Source organism: Triticum dicoccoides, chromosome 2A (genome assembly GCF_002162155.2).
Source record: "Triticum dicoccoides isolate Atlit2015 ecotype Zavitan chromosome 2A, WEW_v2.0, whole genome shotgun sequence".
Classification (NCBI taxonomy): domain Eukaryota; kingdom Viridiplantae; phylum Streptophyta; class Magnoliopsida; order Poales; family Poaceae; genus Triticum; species Triticum dicoccoides.
This window is the reverse complement of record NC_041382.1, coordinates 73,344,279-73,360,495: the sequence shown is the minus strand read 5'-3', so window position 1 is coordinate 73,360,495 and position 16,217 is coordinate 73,344,279.

Sequence of the window (16,217 nt, the reverse complement as noted above, 5' to 3'; positions counted from 1 at the left end):
GCCCTCCACCCTCGTGGGCCCCCTGTTGCTCCACCGACGTACTCCTTCCTCCCATATATACCTACGTACCCCCAAACTACCAGAGATGGAGCCAAAACCCTAATTCCACCGCCGTAACTTTCTGTATCCACGAGATCCCATCTAGGGGCATGTTCCGGAGCTCCGCCGGAGGGGGCATCGATCACAGAGGGCTTCTACATCAACACCATAGCCTCTCCGATGAAGTGTGAGTAGTTTACCTCAGACCTATGGGTCCATAGTTATTAGCTAGATGGCTTCTTCTCTCTTTTTGGATCTCAATACAAAGTTCTCCCCCTCTCTTGTGGAGATCTATTCGATGTAATCTTCTTTTGCGGTGTGTTTGTTGAGACCGATGAATTGTGGGTTTATGATCAAGTTTATCTATGAACAATATTTGAATCTTCTCTGAATTCTTTTATGTATGATTGGTTATCTTTGCAAGTCTCTTCGAATTATCAGTTTGGTTTGGCCTACTAGATTGATCTTTCTTGCAATGGGAGAAGTGCTTAGCTTTGGGTTCAATCTTGCGGTGTCCTTTCCCAGTGACAGTAGGGGCAACAAGGCACGTATTGTATTGTTGCCATCGAGGATAACAAGATGGGGTTTTTATCATATTGCATGAATTTATCCCTCTACATCATGCCATCTTGCTTAAAGCGTTCCTCAGTTCTCTTGAACTTAACACTCTAGATGCATGCTGGATAGCGGTCGATGTGTGGAGTAATAGTAGTAGATGCAGGCAGGAGTCGGTCTAATTGTCTCGGACGTGATGCCTATTGATACGTCTCCAACGTATCTATAATTTTTGATTGCTCCATGCTATATTATCTACTGTTTTGGACATTATTGGGGTTTATTATCCACTTTATATTATTTTTGGGACTAACCTATTAACCGAAGGCCCAACCCAGAATTGTTGTTTTTTGCCTGTTTTAGGGTTTCGAAGAAAAGGAATATCAAACGGAGTCCAAATGGAATGAAACCTTCGGGAACGTGATTTTCTCAACGAACAAGACCCAGGAGACTTGGACCCTACGTCAAGACACAAAAGAGGAGGCCATGAGGTAGGGGGCGCCCTCCACCCTCGTGGGCCCCCTGTTGCTCCATCGACGTACTTCTTCCTCCTATATATACCTATGTACCCCCAAATGATCAGATACGGAACCAAAACCCTAATTCCACCGCCGCAACTTTCTGTATCCACGAGATCCCATCTTGGGGCCTGTTCCGGAGCTTCGCCGGAGGGGGCATCGATCATGGAGGGCTTCTACATCAACACCATAGCCCCTCCGATGAAGTGCGAGTAGTTTACCTCAGACCTACGGGTCCATAGTTAGTAGCTAGATGGCTTATTCTCTCTTTTTGGATCTCAATACAATGTTCTCCCCCTCTCTTGTGGAGATCTATTCGATGTAATCTTCTTTTTGCAGTGTGTTTGTTGAGACCGATGAATTGTGGGTTTATGATCAAGTCTATCTATGAACAATATTTGAATCTTCTCTTAATTCTTTTATGTATGATTGGTTATCTTTGCAAGTCTCTTCGAATTATCAGTTTGGTTTGGCCTACTAGATTGATCTTTCTTGCAATGGGAGAAGTGCTTAGCTTTGGGTTCAATCTTGTGGTGTCCTTTCCCAGTGACAGTAGGGGCAACAAGGCACGTATTGTATTGTTGCCATCGAGGATAACAAGATGGAGTTTTCATCATATTGCTTGAGTTTATCCCTCTACATCATGTCATCTTGCTTAAGGCATTACTCTGTTTTCATTAACTTAATACTCTAGATGCATGCTGGATAGCGGTCGATGAGTGGAGTAATAGTAGTAGATGCAGGCAGGTGTTGGTCTACTTGTCTCGGACGTGATGCCTATATACATGATCATACCTAGATATTCTCATAACTATGCTCAATTCTGTCAATTGCTCAATAGTAATTTGTTCACCCACCGTAGAATACTTATGCTCTCAGGAGAAGCTACTAGTGAATCCTATGGCCCCCGGGTCTATCTTCATCATATTAATCTACTAATACTTAGTTATTTCTTTTTGCTTTTACTTTGCTTTTATTTTACTTTGCATCTTTATCATAAAAATTCCAAAAATATTATCTTATCATATCTATTAGATCTCACTCTCTAAGTGGCCGTGTAGGGATTGACAACCCCTTAACGCGTTGGTTGCGAGGATTTATTTGTTTTGTGCAGGTACGAGGGACTCGTGCGTAGCCTCCTGCTGGATTGATATGTTGGTTCTCAAAAACTGAGGGAAATACTTATGCTACTTTGCTGCATAATCCCTTCCTCTTCCGGGAAAACCAATGCAGTGCTCAAGAGGTAGCAAGAAGGATTTCTGGCGCCGTTGCCGGGGAGGTCTACGCAAAAGTCAATATACCAAGTACCCATCACATACCGTTATCTCCCGCATTACATTATTTGCCATTTGCCTCTCGTTTTCCTCTCCCCCACTTCACCCTTGTCGTTTTATTCGCCCTCTCTCTCTCTATCCTCCCTCTCTTCTCTATTTGCCTCGTTTGCCTGTTTCTTGTTTGCTCATATGGTTGGAATAGTTGTTTATTTATTACTAAACAGAGAACCTAAGATCTATGGATCCTCATCTGCTTGCTAATCTTTTTAAGAGATCCAATTATAATGAACCAATTGCTAGTGAGTTTTGTGCACTAGATTATCTTTATGAAGTTTTGCTTGAAACTCGTGAATCTAAAAATTGTGATAAAGTACCTTATGGAGTGACTCCCGATGGATCTTTGAATAAAAAGCATGATTGCAATGATGATAGTATAAATTCTATTGATGTCAATTGTGTTAATAATATGCAAGACCCTAAGCTTGGGGATGCTAGTTTTGCTATGTCTACTACTTGTTGCAATGATCGTGACTGGGGTGATTCTTCTTATGATCTTGAAAATTTATTTAAGCCCCATGATGAATATCAGATTGATAATAGTGTTTGCTATAACATTGAAAGTGGGTTTGGAGAGGTCATGACTTTAGTTAATGTTAATCCCACTATTTTGGAAGAGTGTCAACTTTGCATGCATATGGATCGTGTTGAATATATTTTATGTGATAGCTATTTTGTTGAATTTGATTATGATCCTACATGTAATTATTATGAGAGAGGAAAATATGGTGGTAGAAATTTTCATGTTACTAGATTACCTCTCGTTATGTTGAGATTGCTATTGTTTCTTTCCGCTTCCTTGCATATGCTAGTTTTTGCTTGCCTTGCTAATTTGTTTGCCTATAAGATGCCTATGCATAGGAAGTATGTTAGACTTAGATGTATTTATCACATGTTTTATGATGCTCTCTTTGTGCTTCAATTCTTGTCTTTCATGTGAGCATCACTAAAATTATCAATGCCTAGCTAAAAAGGCTTTAAAGAAAAGTGCTTATTGGGAGACAACCCAATATTTTTCCTTGCTGTTATTTAATAAATAATTTATTTAGACTCTGTTTTGGTTGTGTTTTTTGTGTTTAATTAGTGTTTGTGCCAAGTAGAACCGTTGGGAGGACTTGGGGAAAGTCTTGTTAAACTTGTTGTAAAAAATAGAAACTTTAGCGCTCACGAGAACTTCTGTAATTTTTATTTTGAAAGTGCTATTTAGTTAATTATTTTTGAAGATGATTAATAGATAAATTTCTCACGTCCAGAAATTTATTTTAGAATTTTTGGGGTTCCAGATCTTGTGCTAGCTATAGATTACTACATATTGTTCTGTTTTTGACAGATTCTGTTTTTCGTGTGTTGTTTGCTTATTTTGATGAATCTATGGCTAGTAAAATAGTTTATAAACCATAGAGAAGTTGGAATACAGTAGGTTTAACACCAATATAAATAAAGAATGAGTTCATTACAGTACCTTGAAGTGGTCTTTTGTTTTCTTTCGCTAACGGAGCTCACGAGATTTTCTACTTTGAGTTTTGTGTTGTGAAGTTTTCAAGTTTTGCGAAAGATTTGATGGATTATGGAACAAGGAGTGGCAAGAGCCTAAGCTTGGGGATGCCCATGGCACCCCCAAGATAATCTAAGGACACCTAAAAGCCAAAGCTTGGGGATGCCCCGGAAGGCATCCCCTCTTTCGTCTACTTCTATCGGTAACTTTACTTGGAGCTATATTTTTATTCACCACATGATATGTGTTTTGCTTGGAGCGTCTTGTATTATTTGAGTCTTTGATTTTTAGTGTACCACAATCATCCTTGCTGTACACACCTTTTGAGAGATCCATACATGACTTGGAATTTGTTAGAATACTCTATGTGTTTCGCTTATATCTTTTGAGTTATATAGTTTTGCCCTAGTACTTCACTTATATCTTTTAGAGCACGGTGGTGGATTTGTTTTATAGAAACTATTGATCTCTCATGCTTCACTTATATTATTTTGAGAGTCTTAAATAGCATGGTAATTTGCTTAAAATCCTAATATGCTAGGTATTCAAGATTAGTAAAAATTTCTTATGAGTGATCTGAATACTAAGAGAAGTTTGATGTTTGATGATTGTTTTGAGATATGGAGGTAATAATATCAAAGTCGTTCTAGTTGAGTAGTTGTGAAATTGAGAAATACTTGTGTTGAAGTTTGCAAGTCCCGTAGCATGCATGTATGGTAAACATTATGTAACAAATTTGAAACATGAGGTGTTATTTGATTGTCTTCCTTATGAGCGGCGGTCGGGGACGAGCGATCGTCTTTTCCTACCAATCTATCCCCCTAGGAGCATGCGCGTAGTATCGAGGTTTTTGATGACTTGTAGATTTTTGCAATAAGTATGTGAGTTCTTTATGACTAATGTTGAGTCCATGGATTATACGCACTCTCACCCTTCCATCCTTGCTAGCCTCTTCGGTACTGTGCATTGCCCTTTCTCACAATGAGAGTTGGTGCAAACTTCGCCGGTGCATCCAAACCCCGTGATATGATACGCTCGTTCACACATAAATCTCCTTATATCTTCCTCAAAACAGCCACCATACCTACCTATTATGGCATTTCCATAGCCATTCCGAGATATATTGCCATGCAACTTTCCACCGTTTCATTCATGACACGCTTCATCATTGTCATATTGCTTTGCATGATCATGTAGTTGACATCGTATTTGTGGAAAAGCCACCATGCATAATTTATCATACATGTCACTCTTGATTCATTGCCCTTCCCGGTACACCGCCGGAGGCATTCATATAGAGTCATATTTTGTTCTAGTATCGAGTTGTAATCTTTGAGTTGTAAATAAATAGAAGTGTGATGATCATCATTAATAGAGCATTGTCCCAAATAAAAAAGAGAAAGGCCAAAAAAAGGCCCAAAAAGAAAAGAAAAAAAGGAAAAAGGAAAAGAAATAAAAATGGGGCAATGCTACTATCCTTTTTCTCCACACTTGTGCTTCAAAGTAGCACCATGATCTTTATGATAGAGAGTCTCTTGTTTTGTCACTTTCATATACTAGTGGGAATTTTTCATTATAGAACTTGGCTTGTATATATATTCCAACAATGGGCTTCCTCAAATGCCCTAGGTCTTCCTGAGCAAGCAAGTTGGATGCACACCCACTTAGTTTTTTTGATTGAGCTTTCATACATTTATAGCTCTAGTGCATCAGTTGCATGGCAATCCCCACTCCTCGCATTGACATCAATTGATGGGCATCTCCCTAGCCCGTTGATTAGCCGTGTCGATATGAGACTTTCTCCTTTTGTTGTCTTCTCCACATAACCCCTATCATTATTCTATTCCACCCATAGTGCTATATCCAGGTCTCACACTCATGTATTGCATGAAAGTTGAAAAAAGTTTGAGATTACTAAAGTATGAAACAATTTCTTGGCTTGTCATCGGGGTTGTGCATGATGAGAGCATTCTTGTGTGACGAAAATGGACCATGACCAAACTATATGATTTTGTAGGGATGAACTTTCTTTTGCCATGTTATTTTGAGAAGACATGATTACTTAGTTAGTATGCTTGAAGTATTATTATTTTTATGTCAATATAAAACTTTTGTCTTCAATCTTTCGGATCTGAACATTCATGCCACAATAAAGAAAATCACATTGAGAATTTTGTTTTTTATCATTTACCTACTCGAGGACGAGCAGGAATTAAGCTTGGGGATGCTTGATATGTCTCCAACGTATCTATAATTTTTTATTGTTCCATGCTATTATATTATCTGTTTTGGATGTTAATGGGATTATTTATACACTTTTATATTATTTTTGGGACTAACCTACTAACCCAAGGCCCGGTGCAAATTGTTGGTTTTTTGCCTATTTTAGTGTTCCGCAAAAAAGGAATATCAAACGGAATGAAACCTTCGGGAGAGTTATTTTTGGAACAAACGTGGTCCAGGGGACTTGGAGTGGACGTCAAGAAATCAACAAGGAGGCCACAAGGTAGGGAGGCGCGCCCCCACCCTCGTGGTCCCCTCGTGGCTCCACCGACCTACTTTTTCCTCCTATATATATCCATATACCCCGAAAACATCCAGGAGCACCACGAAACCCTATTTCCACTACCGCAACATTCTGTACCCAAGAGATCCCATCTTGGGGCCTTTTCCGGAGCTCCGCCGGAGGGGGAATCAATCACGGAGGGCTTCTACATCAACACCATAGCCTCTCCGATGATGTGTGAGTAGTTTACTTCAGACCTTCGGGTCCATAGCTAGATGGCTTCTTCTCTCTCTTTGGATCTCAATGCAATGTTCTCCTCGATCTTCTTGGAGATCTATTTGATGTAACTCTTTTTGCGGTGTGTTTGGCAAGATCCTATGAATTGTGGGTTTATGATCAAGTTTATCTATGAACAATATTTGATTCTTCTCTGAAATCTTTTATGTATGATTGGTTATCTTTGCAAGTCTCTTCGAATTATCAGTTTAGTTTGGCCTACTAGATTAATCTTTCTTGCAGTGGGAGAAGTGCTTAGCTTTGGGTTCAATCTTGCGGTGTCCTTTCCCAGTGATAGCAAGGGCAGCAAGGCATGTATTGTATTGTTGCCATCGAGGATAAAAAGATGGGGTTATATCATATTGCTTGAGTTTATACCTCCACATCATGTCATCTTGCCTAATGTGTTACTATGTTCTTGTGAACTTAATACTCTAGATGCATGCTGGATAGTGGCCGATGTAACGCCCTCGATGCGTCTATATCTCCTACGTGTCGAGGCACGACTTAGAGGCATAACCGCATTGAAAGCAATGTGGCAAGTTAGGCAATCTTCACAACATCCCATGTAATATAGATAATAAAAGGGGAGATACATAGTTGGCTTACACTCGCCACATCAAACAAAGTACATAAATAGCATTACATCATCCAATCGCTCATGGCCCGACTACGGCGCCAAAATAAAAGATCAACCCAACATGCGACTTGGTCCCGATCGCCCCAACTGGGCACCACTACTGATCATCAGGGAAAGAAACATAGTAACGGCGTGAGTCCTCGTCAAACTCCCACTTGAGCTCAAGTGTGTCATCTGGAACAGAGTCATCAGGCCCTTCATCTGGTTTGGAAGTAATCTGTGAGCCACGGGGACTCAGCAATCTCGCACCCTCACGATCAAGACTATTTAAGCTTATAGGTAAGGCAAAGGTAAATATGTGGAGCTGCAGCAAGCGACTAGCATATATGATGGCTATCCTATTCGCAAAAGAGAGCGAGAAGAGAAGGCAAAGCGCGAACGAATAACTAGAGAACAACCTGCGCAAGCATTACTCCAACACCGTGTTCACTTCCCGGACTCCGCCGAGAAGAGACCATCACGGTAACTCACATAGTTGATTCATTTTAAATTAAGTTTAGGTTCAAGTTATCTACAACCGGACATTAACAAATTCCGATCTGCCCATAACCGCGGGCACGGCTTTCGAAAGTTCAAATCCCTGCAGGGGAGTCCCAACTTAGCCCATGACAAGCTCTCATGGTCAACGAAGGAATAGACCTCCTCCCGAGACATTCCGATCAGACTCGGTATCCCGATTCTACAAGACACTTCGACAAGTTAAAACAAATCCAGCAACACCACCCGAATGTGCCGACAAATCCTGATAGGAGCTGCACATATCTCGTTCTCAGGGCACACTCAGATTGTCCAAACTTCCGGTAGGCCAGCCTAGAGTTTCCCCTGGTGGCCACCGGCGGCTGACGAGGTGGACCAACACTTAGAGGAGCACTGGCCCGGGGGGTTTAAATAAGATGACCCTCGGGCTCCGGAAACCCAAGGGAAAAAGAGGCTAGGTGGCAAATGGTAAAACCAAGGTTGGGCATTGCCGGAAAAGCTTTATTCAAGGCGAACTATCAAGGGGTTCCCATTATAACCCAACCGCATAAGGAACGCAAAATCCGGGAACATAACACCGATATGACAGAAACTAAGGCGGCAAGAGTGGAACAAAAAACTAGGCAAGAGGCCGAGCCTTCCACCCTTTACCAAGTATATAGATGCATTAAGATAACAAGGCAATATAATGATATCCCAACAAGTAAATAATGTTCCAACAAGGAACGGTCTCCAATCTTCTCCTGCAACTAGCAACGCTATAAGAGGGGCTGAGCAAAGCGATAACATAGCCAATCAATGGTTTGCTAGGACATGGTGGGTTAGAGGTTTGACATGGCAATTTGGGAGGCATGATAAGCAATTGGTAGGCATCGTAGCATAGGCATAGCAAAAGAGCGAGCATCTAGCAAAGCAAAGATAGTAGTGATTTCGAGGGTACGATCATCTTGGCTGCAAAGTTGTCAGAGTTGACTGGATCCTCGAAAGCAAACTCAACGGGCTCCTCATTAGAGAACTCGTCTCCCATCTCTACGCAAACAAGACAAACAAGCAAACGGAATATAATCAACCACGTGCAAAGCTCAAACAACATGATGCAAACATGGTATGCTATGCGGGATGCAATATGCGATGCATATGCAAGATTTGACAAGGAATGAGTGAACCTGGCCTCAACTTGGAATCCCAAGTGTGCAACTGGAAAGGTAAGATGAAATCGCTTGAAAACGATATAAAGATCACCGGAATCGGAGTCACGGTTTGGAAATGGCAAGCAATTCAAATATGGCACCGGTCTGCGATATACAGCAAGTAGCCATCTAAATGCAACAAGATGAACATGCTACAGCACCCAAACATAGTAACCAAATACATGAAAGGGATCCATTCATGATGCTTAACAAAAGATGAACACTTAGCTACGGCCAATTCATCCATTAACAGGTTCAAACAAGCATGGCAAAAATGCATTTGGTAAACAGATTTCAGACTTAGTGAAATTAACACTTGTCTGGAATCTCAGATCAGGTAGCACTCTTTGGAGCATGAAAACTATATGATACAGGGCCTGAACATGGCAAAGTGAAGCATGAAATGGAGCTACTCAAAGAGCTTAACAAAACTCCCTTAGTGACATTGAGCCAAAAGGGATCAGAAAATAAATTTGCAAGCATGTGAACATGGCAAAAACATAATCAGATCACAGACTTAGTGAAAAACTGGAGCATGCAAAATCAGATATCAAGTAGGCATGTTTACGAGCTCGATGCACTCACTACAGGGCAAGTCATGAAAATCTAAGCATACATCCATCAAGAATACATATTATGCAAGCTAGACATGTCAAGAACAATAACATAGCATGCACGGATCAACTACAACATCCTCGGCAAAATCGCTAACAAGTAGACAATCTGCCCAGATTCACGAAATAGCAAAAGTAGAGCTCGATTGACTCAAGCTAGGTGCTCCATAATTGCAAACAAAGACATGGATGGATAGAGCACTACAAGATTAACAAAACATCCTTACTGATCATCCTCAAAAGAGGCACGTATCACTAGGAAACAACATGAACATATGGCATATTGAAATAAACAGATCAAGGACTTAGTGGAATTGCTAAGTCCCTGAAATCAGCATTAACGAATGCACCACTTGACAAGCTTGTTCTAGTCACCACACACATCACAAAAATACATGGGTTGCACCTCTGGAAAGATGGCAAAGCACATAACAAAACATATGTAGATCTCAGGGGCATATCATGCACACAATAATCATGGCAAAAAATGACAAATATCTAATTGGAGCAGCAGATCTGACAATTATCCCAAATAGCACTCTTCGAACAGCATTTCGGGCATCAAGATGAACTCAAATGAAAATGGTGCAATGAGATGAAATGATGTACTCTCTGAGATGAACATTCTGATATGCTATATGCCCAAAACGGAGCTACGGATGCAAAGTTACAGCACGACGAGCATAGCAAAATAATTAGGGTTTCGGGGCAAAAGTCAACCCAGGTGGATCTCAGATCCAGATCCGAATCTCTTCGGAGTTACTGTTCATGCACGGAAGCCGAGGATCGTCGGGGAACTTGGAGCTCGCCGGAGACGTTGGAGGGCGCCGGAGGAGGGGAAGAAGGCCGGGGTGGCGGTGGCGATGGCAGTGGCCGGCGATGGCGGTGGACGGCGCGGCGGGGCGTCGGCGAGGACCTCTGGCCGGGCCTTGCGCCGGCGAGCTGGAGCGGCACCGGCGTACGGCGGGGCGGCGGCCGGTGATGGGGAGGAGGCGGCGCGGCGCAAGGGGCCTCGGGGCCCGGTCGGGCGGAGGAGAGGGCCGGCCCCGGGCCTCGCGGGCCGGCGGTGGGAGACGGCACAGTGATGCGGTCCCCCGGGACACGTGGCAGCGTGCGATTCGTCGCGGGTGGCGGCGGACGGGTCCGGCGGCCGGCGGACGTGTCCGGCCGCGCGGAGAGAGGTGGATCTAGGGTTTCAAACGAGGGGATCCGCGAATTTTGAGGAGGGGGTCTATATATAGAGGTGGAGGGAGCTAGGAGTGTCCAAATGAGGTGCGGTTTTTGGCCACGCGATCGTGATCGAACGCTCTAGAGGATGGAGAGGGTTTTGGTGGGATTTGGGCCAAAATGGAGGGGTGTTGGGCTGCAACACACACGAGGCCTTCTTGGTCCCTCGGTTAACCATTGGAGCATCAAACGAAGTCCAAATGGTATGAAACTTGACAGGCGGTCTACTGGTAGTAAACCAAGGCCGCTTGGCAAGTCTCGGTCCAATCCGGAAATGTTTAATCCCCACACACGAAAGAAAGGTAGAAATGGCCACTGGAGGAGAACGGAGCGCCGGAATGCAAAACGGACAACGGGGAAAATGCTCGAATGCATGAGACAAACACGTATGCAAATGCAATGCACATGATGACATGATATGAGATGCATGAAAACGACAACAACACACGGAGACAAAAACCCGAACCCGAGAAAATAAAATAACTTAATGCCGGATAGGGCAAGAGTTGGATTACATATTAGGTAAATCATATCCGGGGTGTTACAACACTCCACCACTACGAAAGGATCTCGTCCCGAGATCTAGGACTAAAAGAACGCTGGGTATTCAGAACGGAGGTGATCCTCGCATTCCCAGGTAGCTTCACAGTCGGAATGGTGTGACCACTTGACTTTGAGGAATTTGATTGACTTGTTGCGAGTCTTGCGTTCAGTCTCTTCAAGAATAGCCACGGGGTGCTCACGATAAGAGAGATATTCTTGGAGCTCAATGTCTTCAAAGTTGACGGTGCGGTCAGGAGTCTTGAAGCACTTGCGGAGCTGAGAGACATGGAACACGTCATGCACATTTGCAAAGTTCGAAGGAAGCTCGAGTTGATAGGCGAGATTGCCTCTCTTGCTGACGATATTGAAAGGTCCCACGTATCTGGGGGCAAGCTTCCCTTTGATACCGAAGCGACGAGTACCTTTCATAGGAGAGACGCGGAGGTAAACATGATCTCCGATCTCGAAAGCCAAATCACGGTGCTTACTATCATAGTAGCTCTTCTGGCGGGATTGGGCTGCTTTGAGGTTATCTCAAATGACTTTGCACATTTCCTCTGCCTCTGTGATTAAGTCATTTCCCAAAAGTTGACGTTCACCGGTTTCAGACCAGTTGAGAGGGGTACGGCACTTCCTGCCATACAGAATTTCAAATGGGGCCTTGCCCGAACTTGCTTGAAAACTGTTGTTGTAGGAGAATTCAGCATATGGACGACAATCTTCCCACTTCATGCCGAAGGAGATCACACAAGCCCTGAGCATATCTTCAAGAATCTGGTTGACACGCTCGACTTGACCGCTAGTTTGAGGATGAAAAGTTGTGCTAAAGCGGATGTTGGTGCCCATGGCCTTCTGAAAAGAATCCCAAAACTTGGAGGTAAAGATGCTGCCACGGTCTGAAGAGATCACCTGTGGAATATCGTGCAGAGAGACAATTCGAGAGGTATAGAGCTCCGCCAATTGAGCTGCAGTGATAGACTCTTTGATAGGCAGAAAGTGAGCCACTTTAGTGAGTTTGTCGATGACAACAAATATAGCGTCATTGCCACGCTTGGACTTTGGAAACCCAGTCACGAAGTCCATCTCAATGTGGTCAAACTTCCATTCTGGAATGGCAAGAGGTTGGAGGAGACCAGCTGGCCTTTGGTGTTCTACCTTCACTCTTCTGCAGACATCACACTCATTCACGAACTGAGCAATCTCGTGCTTCATTCGAGTCCACCAATAAGCCTGCTTGAGGTCCTGAAACATCTTCGTGCTCCCAGGGTGGATGGAGAGGAGAGAATTGTGAGCCTCGTTCATGATCACTTTATGAAGGTCACCTTTGGGCACAACAATATGACCTCGAAGAAGAGAGTATCCTTGTCATCAAGGCGATAGCACTTGTACTTGGGTTGACTCTTGGCAATCCCAATCTTCACCTTCTTCACCATAGCATCAAGAAGTTGAGCTTGGCGAATCTGGTCTTCCAAGGTAGGAGATACTTGAAGGTTGGCGAGGTAACCTTGAGGAACAACTTGCAGATTAAGTTTGCGGAAAGCTTCACAAAGCTCGGGTTGATAAGGCTTGAGAATCAGACTGTTGCAATAAGCCTTCCTGCTCAATGCGTCAACAATCACATTGGCCTTGCCTGGAGTATACTCGATACTTGGATTGTACTCTTGAATCATTTCGACCCATTGAGTCTGCCTGAGGTTGAGATTAGGCTGAGTGAAGATGTACTTGAGACTCTTGTGGTCAGTGAAAATGTCCACTTTTCTTCCCAATAAGAGATGTCTTCAAGTCAAAAGAGCATGCACAACTGCCGCCAACTCGAGGTCATGACTGGGGTAGTTCTTCTCGTTGGGCTTCAACTGGCGAGAGTTATACGCCACAACTTTCTTCTCTTGCATCAACACTGCGCCAAGACCTTGGAGAGAGGCATCGCAAAAGACCTCGTACGGTTTGGATTCATCAGGAGGAGTCAGAACTGGAGCGGTGACCAATTTCTCTTTCAAGGTGTTGAAAGCGATGTCACATTCCGGAGACCAAACGTACTTGACGTGCTTCTGGAGAAGATTGGAGAGAGGCTTCGCGATCTTAGAAAAGTTTTCAACGAATCTTCGACAGTAGCTTGCGAGACCGAGGAAGCTACGGAGTTGCTTCACGTTCTGAGGTGGTTCCCAATTCACAATTGCAGACACCTTCTCAGGATTCACCGCAATGCCCTTGGCAGAGATGATATGCCCAAGATAAAGAACCTCATCGAGCCAAAATTCGCACTTGGAGAACTTGGCGTAGAACTGGTGTTCCCTCAGCTTATCGAGTACCAAACGCAAGTGCTTGGCATGATCTTCCTTGTTCTTCGAAAAGACCAGAATGTCGTCGAGATAGACCAAAACAAAGTCATTGGTGTAGGCGTTGAAGATGAAGTTCATCATGCGAGAGAAAGTTGGAGGAGCGTTGACAAGGCCAAAAGACATGACAGTGTATTCATATGAACCATAGCTTGTCCTGAAAGCCGTCTTGGGAATATCTTGCTCACGGATTCGAATCTGATGATAATCCATGCGGAGATCAAGCTTGGAGAATACTTGGGCACCTTTGAGTTGTTCGAACAGCTCGTTGATGTTGGGAAGTGGGTATTTGTTCCTGATAGTCTTCTTGTTCAATGGACGGTAGTCAACACAAAGTCGGTCCGTTCCATCCTTCTTCTTCACAAAAAGAACACCACAACCCCACGGAGAAGAACTAGGTCGGATGAGACCCATTCTCTCTTGAATATTGAGTTGCTTCTTCAGCTCCTTCAACTCTTCAGGTCCGAGCTTATAAGGACGTTTGCACACTGGTTCCGTGCCAGGCTCAAGATCAATGACGAATTCAACTGGCCAGTGCGGAGGCATTCCTGGAAGCTCTTCTGGAAAGACATCTTAGTATTCGCAAACGACTGGAATCTGCAAGATAGCATCTAGTTCACCCTTCTCATTGAGAGAAAACAGACGGATTGTATTATCCCGAGCAGTAAAGACAATTACATCCTCAGACGAATGAGTCAATTGAATCTGTGTGGCTGCACAATCAAGCTGAGCCTTGTGCTTAGAAAGCCAATCCATCCCGAGAATAAGATCAATATCCGAGTTACCAAGAACCATTGGAGAAGCCAGAAACTTGAAATCACCCATCATGATAGAAATATCCGGAATCTCGTGGTTAGCGAGCAAACATTTACCCGGAGAGACAACTGCTAACGGTTTATGCATAACTTGGGAAGTCAACTCATGCTTAGATGCAAAAGGTTTCGAGATGAAACAATGCGATGCACCAGTGTCAAAAAGAACTTTTGTAGGAACATCGTTAACAGGAAGGTTACCCATGATGACATCTGACGAGTCCTCTGCCTAAGCTGCGTTCATCAAGTTAACCTTGGCGTGCTTGGGGTTATGCTTGACCACAGCTGTACTTGTCGATCTCACAGGAGGAGGAGGAGGGAGACGCCTCTGATTGAAGCATTTGTTGGCATAGTGCCCCTTCTGTTGGCACTTGTTGCACGTGACCTCTGAAAGAGGACGGTGATACGGAGCACTCGATCTTGGAGCTTGAGACGAAGTCTTGTTCTGAAAGCCAGGGTTGGGTGGGTGGGAAGATCCACTGCCACCTTTGCTCTTCTGCTGATACGGCTGACGGGACGGAGGAGGAGGAAGCCAATACTTTTGCTGCTTGGTCACTTGAGTAGAGGAAGAAGGAGTAGCATCTCTGACTCGCTTCTTGGAAGCATCACACCTCAGTTGAGCAGCCTCTTGCTTCAATGCCATGTTGTAGAACTCATCGTACCTCAAGGGCTCAAAGAGAACAAGAGCTAGCTGGATTTCTTCTCTGAGACCACCCCTGAACTGGTATATCATGCTCTTCTCATCAGGGACGTCCTGCTTAGCAAAGCGGGCGAGCTTCTGAAACAACTTGTTGTAGTCATAGACAGACAAAGAGCCTTGCTTCAGGTTGCGGAATTCCTCACGCTTGCTTTTAACCACGCTCTGAGGAATATGATGAGCTTTGAAATCTTGACGGAAATCATCCCAGGTAATCACACGGCCTCCTCTAGAATCCTTGTACTGCTGGAACCACTCTGCAGCTTGGTCTTTGAGTTGGAAGGAAGCGAACTTGACAAAGTCCTCAGGCCTGACGTTACTGCGCTCGAAATGCTTGCACAAGTCCACGAGCCAATCGTTAGCATCAGTTGCCTCAACACAATTACTGAAAGTCTTTGGCCCGTTAGCAAGGAACTGGTTGAGTGTAGCAAAGTGATTCTGATTGTTGCCTTGGTTGCCTTGGTTCGCTTGATTGCGCTCTTGAAGAATTTGCATGATCAACTGTGTGTTTGCATTGGTTGCGGCCATCACAGCTTGCCATGCCTCCGGAGGAGGGGGGGTGGTGGCGGATCAGGATTCGGAGTCGTGCGTGTTGGAGGAGCCATCCTGAAGAGGTTGACATCTATTAGCACATTGATAGACAAATATTGAAGCTAAAACCAACGGAAAGAAATTGCAACATATAGTCTTCACATCCGAACAAAATGAACGAATGCATTCCAATTGAAATGGTCACATATCCATAAATTGAGAACCCACTAGAATTTAGGTAGAGGAATAAATCAACAAGGTACGGATCAAGAACGAATACTCGGTAAGAAATCCCAATCTCAAACCAAATATCCGTGGAAGAAGAACTAGAGCTACAAGAATTCCCACTTATGAAACTCCCGAACCTTTCCGGTTATGCAATCAGGTGTTGGGGATACAGGGGAAGCATAATATCTCACCCAAATCTAGC